Source organism: Oryctolagus cuniculus, chromosome 6 (assembly GCF_051225735.1).
Source record: "Oryctolagus cuniculus isolate XC-2025 breed Fujian yellow rabbit chromosome 6, ASM5122573v1, whole genome shotgun sequence".
Taxonomy (NCBI): Eukaryota; Metazoa; Chordata; class Mammalia; order Lagomorpha; family Leporidae; genus Oryctolagus; species Oryctolagus cuniculus.
Genome location: NC_142872.1, coordinates 17491148 through 17506733, shown reverse-complemented (window position 1 = coordinate 17506733; position 15586 = coordinate 17491148). Strand labels below are relative to the sequence as shown.

At 46.4% G+C, this 15586-nt stretch overlaps 1 protein-coding gene across 4 annotated transcripts in view; it reads left to right on the top strand.

Annotated features, from left to right (window-relative positions):
• Window positions 1-1112: 1112 nt before the first annotated feature.
• MARCHF3 (membrane associated ring-CH-type finger 3) overlaps window positions 1113-15586 on the top strand; it is a 154979-nt gene continuing 140505 nt past the window's right edge. For 2 of the 4 annotated variants that reach the window (XM_089334906.1, XM_089334904.1), the window contains exon 1: window positions 1117-1396. The gene's annotated coding sequence lies outside the window, so the exon portion shown is untranslated. Of the gene's footprint in view, window positions 1397-15586 lie in introns of all 4 variants that reach the window. The other 2 variants (XM_089334907.1, XM_008254964.5) reach the window with 2 other exon arrangements.

Here is a 15586-nt window from a genome sequence, read left to right as displayed (position 1 = left end):
TGTGGTTCTTTATTCCTAAGAACATGAGTGGGCCACCTACTTACAGCAGGTGCCGCTGGAAGCACAGAAAGGCACTACTCACACAAAGCACACCGTCTAGCGCTTGCTCACGTTCTAGGCCTCGGCCTGGAAAGCTAGGACACCCAACTTTGCTTTGGATTCCACATTGTCAGCCTGGCAGGTGTGTGTGCAGTAGGCACGCAAGGGCTTAAAACGCAGCTGAGGAGTTCCCCGCTGACAGGACGGGGAGCAAGGCGGCAGAGGCCACGAGGCCACCTTGCAGGGCTCCGCGGCCGGGAGTGACCCTGCGGCGCCGCCTGCCAGAGAAATCCCTTGCGTTCGCGCCCTTTCTCCCTGTTAGCAGGGAACTTCGATGAGGGACGGGCAGCTGTGCCCGGCTCCTCGGCTTCCAGTCCACGAAGACTGATGACCGGGGTCCCCTCGTAGTCCTGGAGAGGCCGCCGCGACGAACGCCTCCGCGCAGGGGAAGGTCCGGAGGGTCCGTCGGGCGCCCGAGCCCGCCGTTTGCCGCTGGGCTGTGCCAACGCCAGGGACGCCCCGCGGCGGGGAGAGAAGGCACGCGGGTCCGCGGTGCGGAGCGGGCGGCCACTTCAGAACTTTCCAGCCGGGGCCACAGCTTCGCGGCAGTATCACCAGGCGGAGACAAGAACCTTTCCAAGGAGCGCTCAGCGCTCGCCCGGGACCCAGGCTTCTGTCAGTCCTGGGCGACCCTGCTTGGGCCTCAGCTTACCCCGACGGATGGGGCTCCTGTAGGAACGCCAAGTCCCACGTTCCTGAGGGTGCCGGGACCGGCGAGGTCCATCCGGTCTCGGTGACACGGCGGCTCTCGGGTGTCAGCCGGGAGGCGACCGGAGCCCACCACAGCGGAGCCGAAGGGCCCGGGGCAGACGCCGTATTCGGCGGCGGCCAACTTCCCCGCCGCGGGCGCGTCAGCCCTGCCAGCCCTGGATCGCAGGCGATTGGACAGCGTCCTCAGAGCCCGGGGGCCAGGCCCCGCCCACGGTCGCCAGGGATTCCAGAGCTACTGGGCCAGGGTGCCGACTCCGCCCATCACGGGGTTGCTGGAGGTCCCGCCCCCTTGGGGCGGTGCGGGACTGGCTCCGCCCCTCCCGCCGCCCGGCTCCGCCTCCCTCCGGAGCGGAGTCGCCTCAGCCTCGCGTTCCGCCTCATTCGCTGAGCAGGTCCGCGAATTGTCAGCGCGCTGCGGGCTACTGCCGAGCCGGAGCCGGCGGGCTTGCCTTGCTTTCCCCGAGGTGTCCCCCCGAGCCAATGTGCCCCAGGCCGCTGGGGCGTGAGCAGCGGCCAATTCGTGGCAACTTGGGACCCAGGACCCGCAGCAGGAGCATCGGTTTGCGATCAAGACTCCACGAGGAGGGTGAGTGGCCGCGCGCGGGGCGATGGGCGGCGGGCGAGCCGGGGCCGGGCGCGTCCCGGCGCCGGGCGGTCAGTGCGTCCGAGCGCGGCCGCTGTGGAGAGGTCCAGCCTGGGCGGGATTCTCCCCGCGTCGCTGTCCCCACGCGCGAACTTCTTGTTTGCCCAGCATCCCGCCTCGGCCCGGGACGCAGCTCCGCGTTCGCACCCACTCGGCTTTAGTTGCGGTCGCCGAGGTGGGGCCGGGGGCGCGGAGGCCCGCCGGTGTGCGGGCGGCGGTTCCAAGGGGGCGAATGTCCGAGCCCGCGGCGAGCTCCCACGGCGGGGACGCGGCGGCCGCGCCGAGCCCTCGGCTGGGTGCGCGCGCGCGCGCGGGGGTCGTGGTGGGCGCCCCGGGGATCCGGGGACCGGCGGGGCGCGCGGAGGCAGGGAGCCGGGGCCTCGGCGGGCACCGCGGGGGCCCGACGGCTCCGCTGGCTCTGAAACTTTGAGGAGACGACTTTGAGGAGCGCTCCGACCCGCGCCCCCCTGAGCTGCCCGGACCCCCTCCTCCCTGGCACGCGCGCCGCGTGCCCGAGGGCTCGGCCGGGAGTGGGCGGTGCGGGGACCTCCCGCCCCGGGGGGCTGCTGCGTGTGTGTGTGTTTAAGGGGCTGAAGTTGGAACCGAAGGGGCCACGGCGAGGCAGGGTTACACCCGACGCCTGGCTCGTGACTCGGCTGTGTCCGATGCTAAGCTCGCAGGCTCCGGAGAAGCCAGTGCGATGTGTTCTTGGAATTATTTTTCACGAGCGAGAGCTTATTGAGCGTACTCAGTAGAGGCTCGAGTAGCGGATTCGGGACTGGTTAAAGCGTCGGAAATACATGTGAACATCTAGACGTGTGTGTAGTTAGCTGTGCGTGGACACAGATATCGCGAGTGTGGCCGTCTGTCCAGTGTTGAGTGCGTGCGGTGGAGACAGGTGCGGGGGACTGAGCCTTGCCCTTCCCCAGGCGGCGAACCCGGGGCCCTGGGAGCCGAGCGCGCGTTTGCAAGCTGTGTGCATCGCCCAGCCTGTCTGGGGCAGTGGACGTCCGTGAACTTTACGAGCGTTCTGTTCACTACCGCCGGGTGCAGATTCCGCGTTCCGGCTTTACAGCCGAGCAGCGGCCAGCCGGCCCATCTGTTAAAACACAGCGTGTACACTCGCGGGGCTGCACCGGGGGGCGTGGGCCGGGGGCAGCCCTGAGCAGCAACAACATGCCACAAACAAAGCCTGCCTCCCAAGTTCTATTTTCATTCGCTGTTTGGCCTGAACTTGCAGCTTGGAGGAGGGAGAAGGGGAGAAGGCAATGTTTGTCTCTACAAATGGTGAGCTGCATTTTGTGAAATAATTATAGCTATGGTTTGGGGGGGGGGGGGCTCATAGAAGGCGGGGGGGATCATTCCTCTAGAAAAGAAATGTGGTTGTCACATCATGCAACACTGGTTTACTGCTTTGCAGTGATGTGTATATCAGTGGCTGGATTTTGGTTTTTTTTCTTTTTAAGAGCATGCATTAAACCTGAATTGTTTTGCACCAACAAAACAAACCTGATTAGAGGTAAAGCAGAGCTTCATTGCAGACTACCATGAAGGCTGTCTTAGTAAATCTAATAAAACATGCTTTTAGGAATTTATAATGCAGACATAAATTCCTATTCAGCCTAATCACTAGTTGCAATGGTTCGCAATTTACTCTTTAAAAATAATAAAAAGGCTTTATCACAAAAATTCTGATGACTAAATGAGTATGGGAGGAATATAACAGCTTAATAAGTTCTTGCAGCCAAATGACTGATACTTTAGAGAACTGTAAATTCCTTTAATAGCGTAATTACTTTGGGTGACAATAAAGGCAGTATTTTGGGGAACTTGATGTTTTTCTCAATAATTTCCTATTTGTAATTACATTTTAATAATCATGTTCGTTATATGAGGGCAGAGTAAACTGGGGTGGTTTTAATAATTCATCAGAAGGGCTATTGTTTCATTTTTATGATATGTAAACATTGAAATGTAGAGATTCCTAATCTATGAATGTCTTGGCGTTTCTGATGGGCTATACAGTAGGACACAGCTCTTGCCTTGATATGAGCCATCCAGATCAACTGGTTGCTCCTTAGAAATTCAGTTCTTGAGCTGGACTCTAGTCCCTCAGATTCAGCTCAGGAGGCTGGGGTGGGGCTTAGGAACCTGTATTTTTAACAAGCCCCTTTGAGTGATTCTGACGCCAGGAATCCCCTCACCACATTTTGAGAAATAGTGGGGTTGATTTTATGATATACAAGAACAATTATGGTCTGTTAGTTGGTTTAACAAATAATTGTTCAGAAATTTTCAGGCAGCATTTACTGGTCTTGTAAAATTTATAGGTGATGCATTAACTCCCTGTGAGCACAATGGGCCCCTTCTGTCCTGTGTTGGCAAGTGTTTTCTAGCCCTCAGTGACCGTCACCATTGAGGTTGGCCCCCGTTTTAAGGACCTCTGCCTGGGGGAAGCAAGGCCATTTAAGACCCTTCTGGGGGCCAGCACTGTGGCATAGCGGGCGGAACTGCCACCTGCATATGGGTGCTGGTTTGCATCTCCGCTGCTCCACTTCCAATCCAGCTCTCTACTATGGCCTGGGAAAGCAGTAGAAGATGGCCCAAGTCCTTGAGCCCCTGTACCCTCATGGGAGACCTGGAGGAGGCTCCTAGCTCCTGCCTTCAGATCAACACAGCTCTGACTGTTGCACCTGTTGGGGAGTGAACCAGCAGATGGAAGACCTCTCTCTCTCTCTGCTTCTCCTTCTTTCTCTGACTTTCAAATAAATAAATAAATCTTAAAAAAATAAAAGACCCCTCTGCAGTCTTAGTCCCTGCACTCCCTTCACCCCCAACCCCACCCCACTCGGAGATCCAGTAGTTTCTTGGGAGGCTCTGGAGTAACTTTACCCATCCTAATTACCTTTGTTGGGCATTTCTCCCTGCATGGTAAGAGAATCCTTATTAAGAGGTGGCTTTGGGGGCTGGAAGTAAAACACCCACTCAACAGCACTAGTGCAGGCTCATACATGGTCAAGGGTCTCCTTAGGACACTGCGGCTGCCCTGCCTGTTGGCCAGGCCCTGGGATACTCACATTCTGAAAGTCACTTTGGAAGTATTTTTGGCCTGTCCAGTTAATTGGGTAATAGGTTTTCTTACCACGAGAGATGAGAATTGATTGCTACCTCTCCTTTTACTGAAATCATTGTGAATTTTGATTTATTAATTGTTGCCAGGTAGTTTTTTTTATTATTATTATTTGATACTGACATTTGGATTCTGTTCTCCCATTTCAGAGTGGCTTAATTCCCCATTTAAGACTTCTAAATAAGGTTTGAAAGGATCTATCTGAAGTTGCCCTTCCCTGTTTCTACCATTTGAGAACCTGAATAGCCGAATGATTCTCAGAGGTCAGAAATGCCCAGAATATTTACTTCCCTGAAGACAAAAGGACGTGGGTAGGCCAGGGAACTGAAGTTGGATTGTTCCACACCACTGGATCATCACTGGGACTTTTATGGAGCAGTTTCTGTTTAAAGAAGCACTTGGCAGGCTTGTTGATAGGTCACTTATCTTAACAATCCTTTAAGAACATGATTTTTTTTTCTACTTTGTTACAGATGAGCAAACAGCAGCACACCCAGGATAATATTTAGATCCTGTCTTTCATATTCAAAGATGACACCAATAACTGAGAAGTTGGCCTTGTGTTTTGAATTCTTCTTGTCTAGCTTGGTGGTGCTGTGATAAGGTTATGCTTAGTCATTCTGAAATTTTTTTTTACCTTTTTCTTCAGTTTTTCTTCTTACATTGAATGTGACCTTGGAATAACTTTCTTTAGTAAAGTTAACCACTATTTATGATCATTGGGTCAGTGACCCTGACCTTAACCAGTCAGCCTTGACCCAGAGAGGCAAATAATTTGCTAAAGGTTACAGAGCACAGCGGCAGAACAGCCTCTGTGCAAAATCTCTGGACCTGTGTTTTAGCCCTGTGCTGTTTTGTCCAGTGTCATGTTAAGCTGCTAACACTGTTTTTATGCTGGAAAAAGAGTTGCTTATATTTTATTTGCCCAACTTATGCATGATTGTTGGGCTTAGAAAAAACTAAAAGGAATCAGGTATCCTACAGCAGTCCCTGAACATAAAGTGGGACTGATTTATGCCTGTTTAAAAGAAAATTACAGTAGAATGCTGCTTTTCTTGAAACTGAGCCATAGGTCATTGCAAGCAAGCTTCTTTGCAGCTATTTTAACTTTTCTTTTTTTGGGCCATAGCATACTTCTGACATCTAACTTTCATTTGACAAATTCTTTTCAAGTTTTTGACCCTTCTTTCCTTATTCTTATTCCGATGGTGAAATATACTTGTAAAACATTGACTTTTCAAGTGTATCTGCCCTCTTTTATGTCTCCTAATTCTTAAAATTTAGCCATTTTGACTATTTTTCCTCCAACATGCCCTCTCAATCTCCTACCTTCACATTGTATTTCTGGGTCTAGTAATATCTCCTAATGTAAAAGAGTCCTTGACCTATAGAAGCTTTGCTCTAGCTTTAGCTTTGTGGACTTAACCACAACAGTAGTCAGGAAACAGTGGTGCAGGATAGCAGTGATGTTGATGTGTGCATTGCATTAGATCCTCCCAGCTTACAGTATCTTCAGGAAATTTAAGACCAGATGAATGAAGTGACAGATGCACTCCTCAGTGTCTTCACACACTCTCTCCTGGTACAAGCTGAGAAACAGAACTGGAGACAGTGTCCTGGGTTACAGAGAAAAACAAATGTGAAGCTCTGAGGAACAACTGGGCAAGAAGTGAAGGGTCAGGTGTGGGGGGTGGGTTAGGGAGCGTGGTGGGAAGGAAATACCTCTAGTAAAATGCCAGACAGGGTGGTAAGAAATGTATAGTGGTGCGGATGGCTTGGAGCTTCTGGGTGGCATTGATTGTGTTTCATATTGTCTTCAGAACACACTTACCCTGCTTGCTTTAAATAATTTATTACAGAAGCAAGCTTTCCCTTGGTTAGTTTCTTTCTTTTTATAACTTTTTCTTCTAATCTTTTGGTCTAACCAGAAGAATGTGTAACAGCGTGGCTGCTCTGGATCACTTAGGAAAATCCATGATCAATATTGTTACATTAGAAAACCCCTGGCTGTTCTTTTTTGCTGTGTTTTCTTCCCTGTTGTATTAACTCAGGATCTATGTTTTAAACAATATTTTATTAATCTGTGCACAACGAGACTTATGGGCTTGTTCTTCTTGGCTGGAACTATCTTCTGAGTAATCCATCATCAGACCACCATTGATCTAATGATGTATTTATTGCTCACTATTGCAGCACTGGCAAGAAACCCAGTATGGTTCTAAAAATTTGATTAAAAAGAAATCAAGTTTTTTCAAGGCGTAGCCACCCAATTATGTTAGGAGCTGCCAAATATATTTTATGCTAAAACACACATGCACATATTTCAAGTGAGCAAAATGTGTTCTTTTTGAAGGCTTTTAAAACTTTTTGCCATGCAATAACTAGAACAAGATGAGGCCTCATAATTAGAGAAATTATGAGTGCACCCTCTCACCCCAGTCAGAGGTAAAATACAGTCTTTTTTCAACCCAAGGCCCTTTGTGCTCAAATGAATAGCTCTGTCTTTTTAATTGACAATAATAAAAACAGTGGTGATAAGAATAAGCTCTCATCCTTAAATGATTTTCCAGGTAATCACTACTCATCCAGTGGAGCTGAAATTAATTAACGGAGGCTAACTGAGTGCCTATCGTGGGTAGGACCTCTCTTCTGCTGAGCTAACTCAGTATTTGTTCAAGCTTTGACATGAAGCCTTTCCATGTTCCCCTTTGAGCAGAGCCCTGAGGTCCTGTATTCTTTCCCTCCAGATAGGAAGCTCTTTCAGGTTGGGGGGTCCCTGCTTTTCATCTGGCAGCTTCTCAAGAGAAGTTACTCAAGAAATAGTTGCTTGGTGCACTAGAGCCGGAGGGGAATCGCAGGTCAGTCTGCGTATGAAGATATGCACCTGAGTCTGCATGGTAGCAACAACCAAACTGTGGTGCTCAGCTAGGACTAGGGAACCAGTCTTAGCACCTCACAGAACTGGCATGCACTGTTGCCCCAGCCACCTGCAGTGTCTCGTACCTTCCTGCCTGCCTTGCCTCCCTCTCTCCTGCCTACCCCTGAGTCTTTTTCAACGCTGTCTCCAACTTCCACTCCAGTTTGGGCCATCTCACGTGGCTTTTCCTTAGTCCCTTATCTCCTGCAATGCAAAGACACTTCATAGTTTATGGAATAGTGGAATTAAAAGTTTATTTTGGTGCAAAAACATTTTGAAACCTGCATAGTTTTTTCATTATGTGCATTTTCCATGAACCCTTTGAAGAACCCTATTATCTTTTTTTTTTTTTTAGGCAGAGTGGACAGTGAGAGAGAGACAGAGAGAAAGGTCTTCCTTTGCCGTTGGTTCACCCTCCAATGGCCGCTGCGGCCGGCGCGCTGCAGCCGGCGCACCGCGCTGATCCTATGGCAGGAGCCAGGAGCCAGGTGCTTTTCCTGGTCTCCCATGGGGTGCAGGGCCCAAGCACCTGGGCCATCCTCCACTGTACTCCCTGGCCACAGCAGAGAGCTGGCCTGGAAGAGGGGCAACCGGGACAGAATCCGGCGCCCCAACCGGGACTAGAACCTGGTGTGCCGGCGCCTCTAGGGGGAGGATTAGCCTAGTGAGCCGCGGCGCCGCCGGCCAGAACCCTATTATCTTGAAAAGTCATCTGATTCACAGGTTCTCCTTTAAGTTTTAGGACAGCCGCATTCAAAGCAGAAGCCTCACTTCAGCCTCCAGTTTTGACCCTGGGGGCTGGAAGGACTTGAGGGAGGCCGCAAATAAGAATGTGGAGGCACAGGACTGCCGTACCCATCAGCTCACCCTCTGGCTGCTCCAGCGACCCTTCGACCCTTCGTCTTGTGCTGTTTTGCTCCAGCATTTCCTCAAATGTCTTCATCTCCTGTGTTTTGAAGCTGTGGAGGACTTGGTCCCCTTTGCCCTGCAGTGCAGATGACTTGCTAGTTTCGGCCACGGGAGGATTGAGGGCTGCCTTTGTGGACGTACAGTGGTGCCGGGCTAGAGGCTGCTTTGGCCAAAGCTCAGTGTGATAGGGACACTTGACATGTGTCCAGGGAAGCTTTTCTTCTTTTTAAAAATAATTCCAGTAGGCTTTAGACTTTCACAACCGTTTTTATTTGTCAGTCTCCTGTTCTTCAAGAAGCACCCTCAACATAAGTTTATCACATAGTGCAGAGGCTTAGGCAGGCGTGCAGATTGTATGGCCAGGTGCAGCTTGGGGATCTGCTGAATGAAGCATAACTGCCTGAGTTAAGGCCATTAGGATTGCCCTTTCATGTTCCATCTGACGGGGCTTGCAATGATTGCAAAAGATCAAGGACCCCAATTTTCTGTCTCATTTGAGATATGGAGCTTCACTTAACATAGGTGCTTTCTTCTTGTTCCTGCCTTTTAAGAAGGTAGTAGAAAATGCAGTGATTTAACTTAAAAGGTATTTGGATGAGCAACCTACGGTTGGGTCGTGGGCTCAAACATTGGTTCCTCTTGGATCTTATAAATCAGGAGCATCTGTCCCTGGATATCCCAGGGTTTCTGCTTTCAACTTTGGGGTTGGGAGCTGGGAAGACTGGAGGGAGGCCGCAGGTAAGGGTGTCGAGGCATGTCTCTGGAACGAATCAGCTCATTCCTTCTCTGCACCTGTGGCGATTTGCTCTGGGCTGTTTTGCTTTGGCATTTCTTAAAATCTGCTTTTCAGTGTCCTAAATGTAAATCTTCTGCCTCTTCGTTTGCACACTCACATGAGCTGTCAGAAATTTCTTACCCCTTAACCTTTTAAGTTTCCCTAATTTCAGGTTCTCTCTTTCATTCAGCCCCACTCTGCAATAATGTTTTCCTTTCTTTGATATTCTGCTTATCTTCGCTTCAAGCAAGTACCCTCACTTTGTCAAAGCCCTGTTACAATCATTGTCACCGTTAATCTTTTCCTTGTAAGACTAACTACCTTTTTGACCATTCACAGAGGACTTTCTTAGAGCATTCCAATGTGTTTTTCTAATGGGATAGTACAATCTCTGACAGCCTTGCACAATGCGAAAATAATTAGCCTCTCAAAACCTGAGTCGTCACCAGCCTTACTCATCCTTTCTAAGGATGCCCCCACCCTGCCTATTCACTCTTGTGTCATTAAGAAACAAGACTTCAAGACTCTGCTAGCAGTAGGTGTGTTCATTACAACCAAAGAGATGAATCTTCCTAGAAAAACCAAAGCAGGAATACATAAAATAGGGAGAAGGGCAAACATACACTGATTGCTGTAAACAGAAGACACATAAACAGATGCGTTATTTGTTGATGAGTTCTTAGTTGTGGAGGCCTAACTAGCCACAGCCTCTTCCTCTTTTGAGGCTGGGTTATTGCCATGTAGCTATTGTCATATCGTCATTTTTTTCTTTGCCTTCACCGTTTTTGCTAATGAATTTCAGTTTTCTCTTCAATTAATTTACTTAATTTTTACTTCTGGTGTTTCGTGTTGTTTCTCCTGATCTACCTAATTAAGTTTTGTTTCTAACCTCTTCAGGTGTTTTTTTTGCCACTTTCCTGCTCCTGGCAACATCTCACAGTTAGATATCTTCCTCACACTGAATGAATTTCCACTTTGGTTGCAGATTCGTAATGAAAGTGTTAAGTGGAATCCTGGTAGTGACCCTTTCAACAGCTAAGGCACCATTCTCTATTCTGTTTTAATTATGGTCTCTTAGCAAATTAGCACCACTTAAAATGTTCACCCCATTTTCCAAGTAATGTTTCTCAAATACTGTATGAAATTATGAAATACGTGTTTCATTTTTTACCCTCCATTATGGGCTAACTTTATAATTCTATAATTTTCTCATAGGAAAAACTGCTTATTAGATTGAAATGGTTCATTTGATTTCCAGCCATACTGCTTTTTGCTTATTGTGAACCATTAGACATTTATATAATCTTTTATTTTACTTTATTCCAAGCCTCATCATTAGCTCCTCAAGCAATAATCCTAATCTAGCGCTCTAGTCAGTTATCATCTATGCTTTTTTGGTAAAATGGATATATTTTGTTTGACTGGTCTCCAGTATTCTCCAAGGCCTTTTGAAGAGTATGAAGCATCACTCGAATCCCCAAGAACTTCTCATCTTGTTGATCGGAACTGGTTCCTGTGCACATTTCTCAGCCAGTCACTCGCAGGGGTGTCACCATCGTTTCCTGAGGGAAGGAGGAGATGAACTTGAAGAAAACCAGGATTCTGTTAGCAGAAGAAAGCATTTGTCTCTGTGTGCTGGTGAGAAGGGTAGATGATGGCAGGCAACTGTGCCTACCATGTGTTGTGACTTGGACAATGACTATGAAATCACTCTCAATGCTGCTGTGTAGCTGGTAGCAACCACCAAATTGTTATACATTTCTGGACACCAGTGGCAAGACTTAGGTAGACAGGGAGAAAAAAGCCACAATACAAACTAATTAAGGACAGAAATGAGACATAATCAATAGTTACTCTGATTAAGCCACAACCAACCCTAATGAATTTGAATGTTCTCATTTATATCTATTTGTACTGAATAAGTATATGATCTCTACTGAATAAGAGATTAAAATCATTGGCTTATTTCTAATTTATTATTTTCTAGTGTAAGTCTATTTGAATGTAACTTTGTTAACTACATACCGTAGCCCTCACAGTACTGACAATTACTGGTGATTGTAAATGGCAATTATTTATTGAGTGCCTTTTTATAAATTAGGACTTTGACAACTAAGAGGAGGTAGTAATTTGCTTAGGTGACACAGCTGCCAGGTGGCTGAGCTAGGATTTGGACTTAGGTCCATTAGACTACTGTCCCTTCCCTGCTCTTCGTGGCTCCTCTTTGCTTGGAACACAGTCCAGACACTAGCATGGTGCACAGGCTTGTGATGGGGCCCCGGGCAATCTGTGTGGCCTCAATGCTTACCTCGTTTCCCTTGCCCAGTTTTCCTGCCTTGCTGGTCTGGTCACTCAGAGTCCTTCCCACCTCTGTTTCCTCTGCTTGGATCTCACATCCCTTGTTCCTTTGGCTGCCTCCTTTCTATCCAGGCCTTTCTGTGCCTCCTCTTCCCGGGGTTCCCCTCCCCCCACACTATCCCATCTGATCTGCTTAATCTCTAGTTCCTTTCTTTCTGCCCTATTTTTGGTTCCTTTATGGCAGTTGCTCAGAAATATAGTTTACTCACCTTTTCTATTTGTCTTTGTCTATCTCCCCAGCTAGAATATAAATGTCATGAGGGCAGAAACAGTGAATGAAGTTTTGACCTGTGAATATCCATGATCTTCATCTCCTACACTAAGAGTAACGGACACTAGTTGAGGCTGACACTGTGGCACGGGAGGTTAAGGCACTGCCTGCGGTGCTGGCATTCCACATGGGTGCCAGTTCAGGTCCGGTTGCTCCACTTCAGATCCAGCTCCCTGCTAATGGTCTGAGAAAAGCAGCAGATGGCCCAAGTCCTTGGGCTCCTGCCACCTTTACAAAAAAGAAAAAGAAAAGAACACTAGTTGTCATTTGAGCTGAATACATCCCTCTCAGGTTTTTCCTATAGGTATGTAAGCGAAGAAAATACACTTTTCATTCTGGTTGAGAATAAGAAAAGATGGATGTCAAAGATCTTTGGAGAAATGACATACTTACAGCAGCAGTAGTATGTAAGAGTTTTAAGAGAGCTTAGTGCAAGAAGGAAATTTGATTAATACTCCCCAGTTTATTGATTACAGTTTTAAGGACACCAGCACCTTAAGTTTGACATAAACCCTTGAAAAATAGTTACTTACCAGACTAAATTGTAAACTGGGAGAATTATAATTGCATGATCATTTGCTATGGCAGATTCACTTAAAATTGTTTTCACGCCACACACGTAATTTTTCATTTGAACTCATGTATCTACTAAAATGATTTATTCTCAGAACTGTATTCTTAATTATTCCTAGGTAATTATGAAGATACAAATTGAAAACTAGCTTTCCCTCACATACTAATTGGGAAGGGATTGATAGGAGCAAAGCAGGAGCCCCCTTCTTAAGTCCTTTTCTCTGGCTTTCAGCTCAGGCCCTTCCCCACAAAAAAATGTGCTCTTGTGGTGTTTTTTCCCTTGTTGTTCTGGGGGTTGCTGTGTTACTTGCTCACAACTGTGTTGTGAGCCATTATTTTCTCGGGCTTGCCAAGGTGACATTACCACTCAGTTAAATAGATCATCATTTAACTCTGATGAGAACTTCACCTTTTCCTCCTCCCAGTTCATCTTCTCTAAGAAGACTTTTCCCCTAGGTAACCTGGAAAGCTAGGTAACTCGACACAGCAACACAGCGTGTGGGGCTACATCTCTTTGACACATGTTTCTTGGCCTTCTCGTCTTCGCACGATCAGAACACCCTGTGAGAGCTTTTTAGTATGAAATACACTTCTGAGCTAAGTTCCCATATCATCTTTTCAGAACCACATCTAAATTTTATGGTGAGTAAAATACATCTGTGTTTGAGAATAAATTTTAGTCTCTTTCTTCCAGATTGTTTTTATGTTGTGCATCTGAGACTAGTGAGAAGAAAAATACAAGGGAAAGAGAGGGAAGAGGCTGTTTTGATGGTGTTGGCTTCAGACTTGTTCTCTGTGTGTCTTGGCAAGGACCCCATTCTTCCTTGCTTGAGCTTCACTTCATCACCTGGGGAGATGGGGTGCGTAATTGTGTGAGTTCATTAGGATCCAGTGAAAATGAGGTCAGTAATTTAAAGGCTGGGTTCATGGATCAATATTTAAATTTTGGCAGGTGTGTGGTCAACCGTCCAGCCTACCTTTAACAGGGTTGTTTTCATCTACAACAGATTGGCCCTTTTATGGCTTTACTGTAGCTTTCTCCTTTCCCTCCCCTCCTTTTGCTTTTAAGGCTGTGTAGGTGAGAAACAGCATGCGGTTATAGAAAATGTACAGCAAAAGCAGTGACCATGAGAAAGAATCCATAATGGGTACACACACATTGCTGGAATCTTTCCCAAGTTCTTTGGAGGGTGGCGGTGAGGATTTTTTTGGCAGAGACGAAGTGGAGCATGTGCTTTCTCGTGTGTGAACACTGAGAATTGAAAGGTCACTTATGATTCACTATATGGCTGCTTTCGAGCTGGGGTAGCCACAGAGTTTTGGAAATTCAATTAAATAGGTGTACCGTGCAGGTTTCTGACATCTGTCTTGGCAATTTCGTTGAGTGTTGGAAATTTGCATATTCACCAATGACCCTGTGAGGCAGTAGTGAGGGTTCCAGATAGTTGGGTTCTTGCCACCCACAGGGGAGATCTGGATTATGTTTCTAGCTCACCCCTAGATGTTGGGAGTCTGGGTAGTAAATGAGGAGATGGGAGCTTTTTCTTTCTTTCTGCCTATCTAAGTGGTATTCTTCATGGGAGAGTTGGACCTTTTGTTGATTTCTTCAGGGTTTGTGGGTGAAAGCTAACAGGAAAAAGCTTAAATTTTTGAATAGCCATTTGCTATGTTATATATACATACACAGATTTGGAACAATGAAATTCTTGCTAATGTTGAAAATTACGAATGACAGTTTGATTCTACCTAGTAAATCAACTGCTTTGCATTACCCTATGGGATGCTTTGTTGCATTTTAAGCTTTCCTGCTAGGTGTTAGTTTTTGCCCATAGTTTTACCCGACAAACTGTGGGAATGGCATTTTAACATAGCATGTTATACTATGGCTGGCGATGCCTGCACCTCTCGTCGTAGGCTGGTTCGAGACTCGACTACTCTGCTTCTAATCTAGCTTTCTGCTAATGAAGCTGGAAAGGCAGCAAATGATGGCCCAAGTGTTTGGACCCCTGTCCACCGTGTAGGAGACCTGGGTAGAGTTCCTGGCTCCTGGCTTGAGCCTGGCCAGGCACTAGCTATTGCAGTCATTTGGGCAGTGACCCAGCAGACAGAAGATCTCTTGTCTGTATCTCTCTCTTTCTCTGATGCTCTGCCTTTCAAGTAAATAAATCTTAAAGAATTTCTGTGACTCTTTTTGAACTTTTATGTTTTGAGTATTCATTTTTGTCAGTTCTTTTTATTAATAATAAATCATTTCACTTTTCTAAGGGTTTCAGACCTAAGTGATACTAGCAGTGTTGTTTCACATCGCTTTTAATGACCATTTGTGGCCAGTTTGTCAAAAAAGATAAGTAACTAGGACATGATTCTCTGACTTTTTGCCAGTTAGTTTTCAGTTTGATAGATACCAATATTATGTAACATTTTCACTGCTTGCTTTTTTTTTTTCAAAGCAAAGGTAAAAGCTTTGTTTTTAATGGATTGTAACTATCATGTTTCCCAGTGACAAAGCAGAAAAAAAGGTTACTGCCATGCAAGATTAGGGTGTATACCTTGAACTGAAAATCATTTAAAATGTTTCATAGCTATATTTTGTGCTAAATATAAAAATAATTGTGTTTCCCATGTGTGAGCATCAAAAGCCCCAGTTGGAAAAGCACATGGTATAGCAAGTAGGTCACTATTGATGGTGGAACAGCAGACAGGAAATGTCACAGCTAAGATTAGAGGCCCAAGCAATGTGTCTTGCCATGCTTGCTGCACTGGTCCCCCAAGAAAGTAGAAGGGCTCAACAGGGTATAACTAACTGTGGCCCAATTTGAAAGCATTAGCAAGGATAGCCTTTTAATCTGTCATTTCCATTTGTTTCTAGATAAGTTACTTACCCAGTTGTGCAAAATAATTGAGCTGCTTGGATTTGCACATTGACAGATCTCTGAATGCCAATTAAAATGGCAGACTTTACATTCCAAATGAATGCATGAGAAGTAATCATAATCTGTGAGGTTACAGTTCCACCTGTGGGTTTACCTGGAATTTGACATTGCAGCCAAGAATAATCACCTAGTTAAAATGAATTCCCTTAAAATCTCATTTACCTTCACTTTTGAAGATGTGGTTAGTATAGGTATATAGGCAGAAAGTGCATTTTTAAGGAGTCCAATTACCTTTTCTTTTTCTTTTTAGGTAATATGAGGAAGATG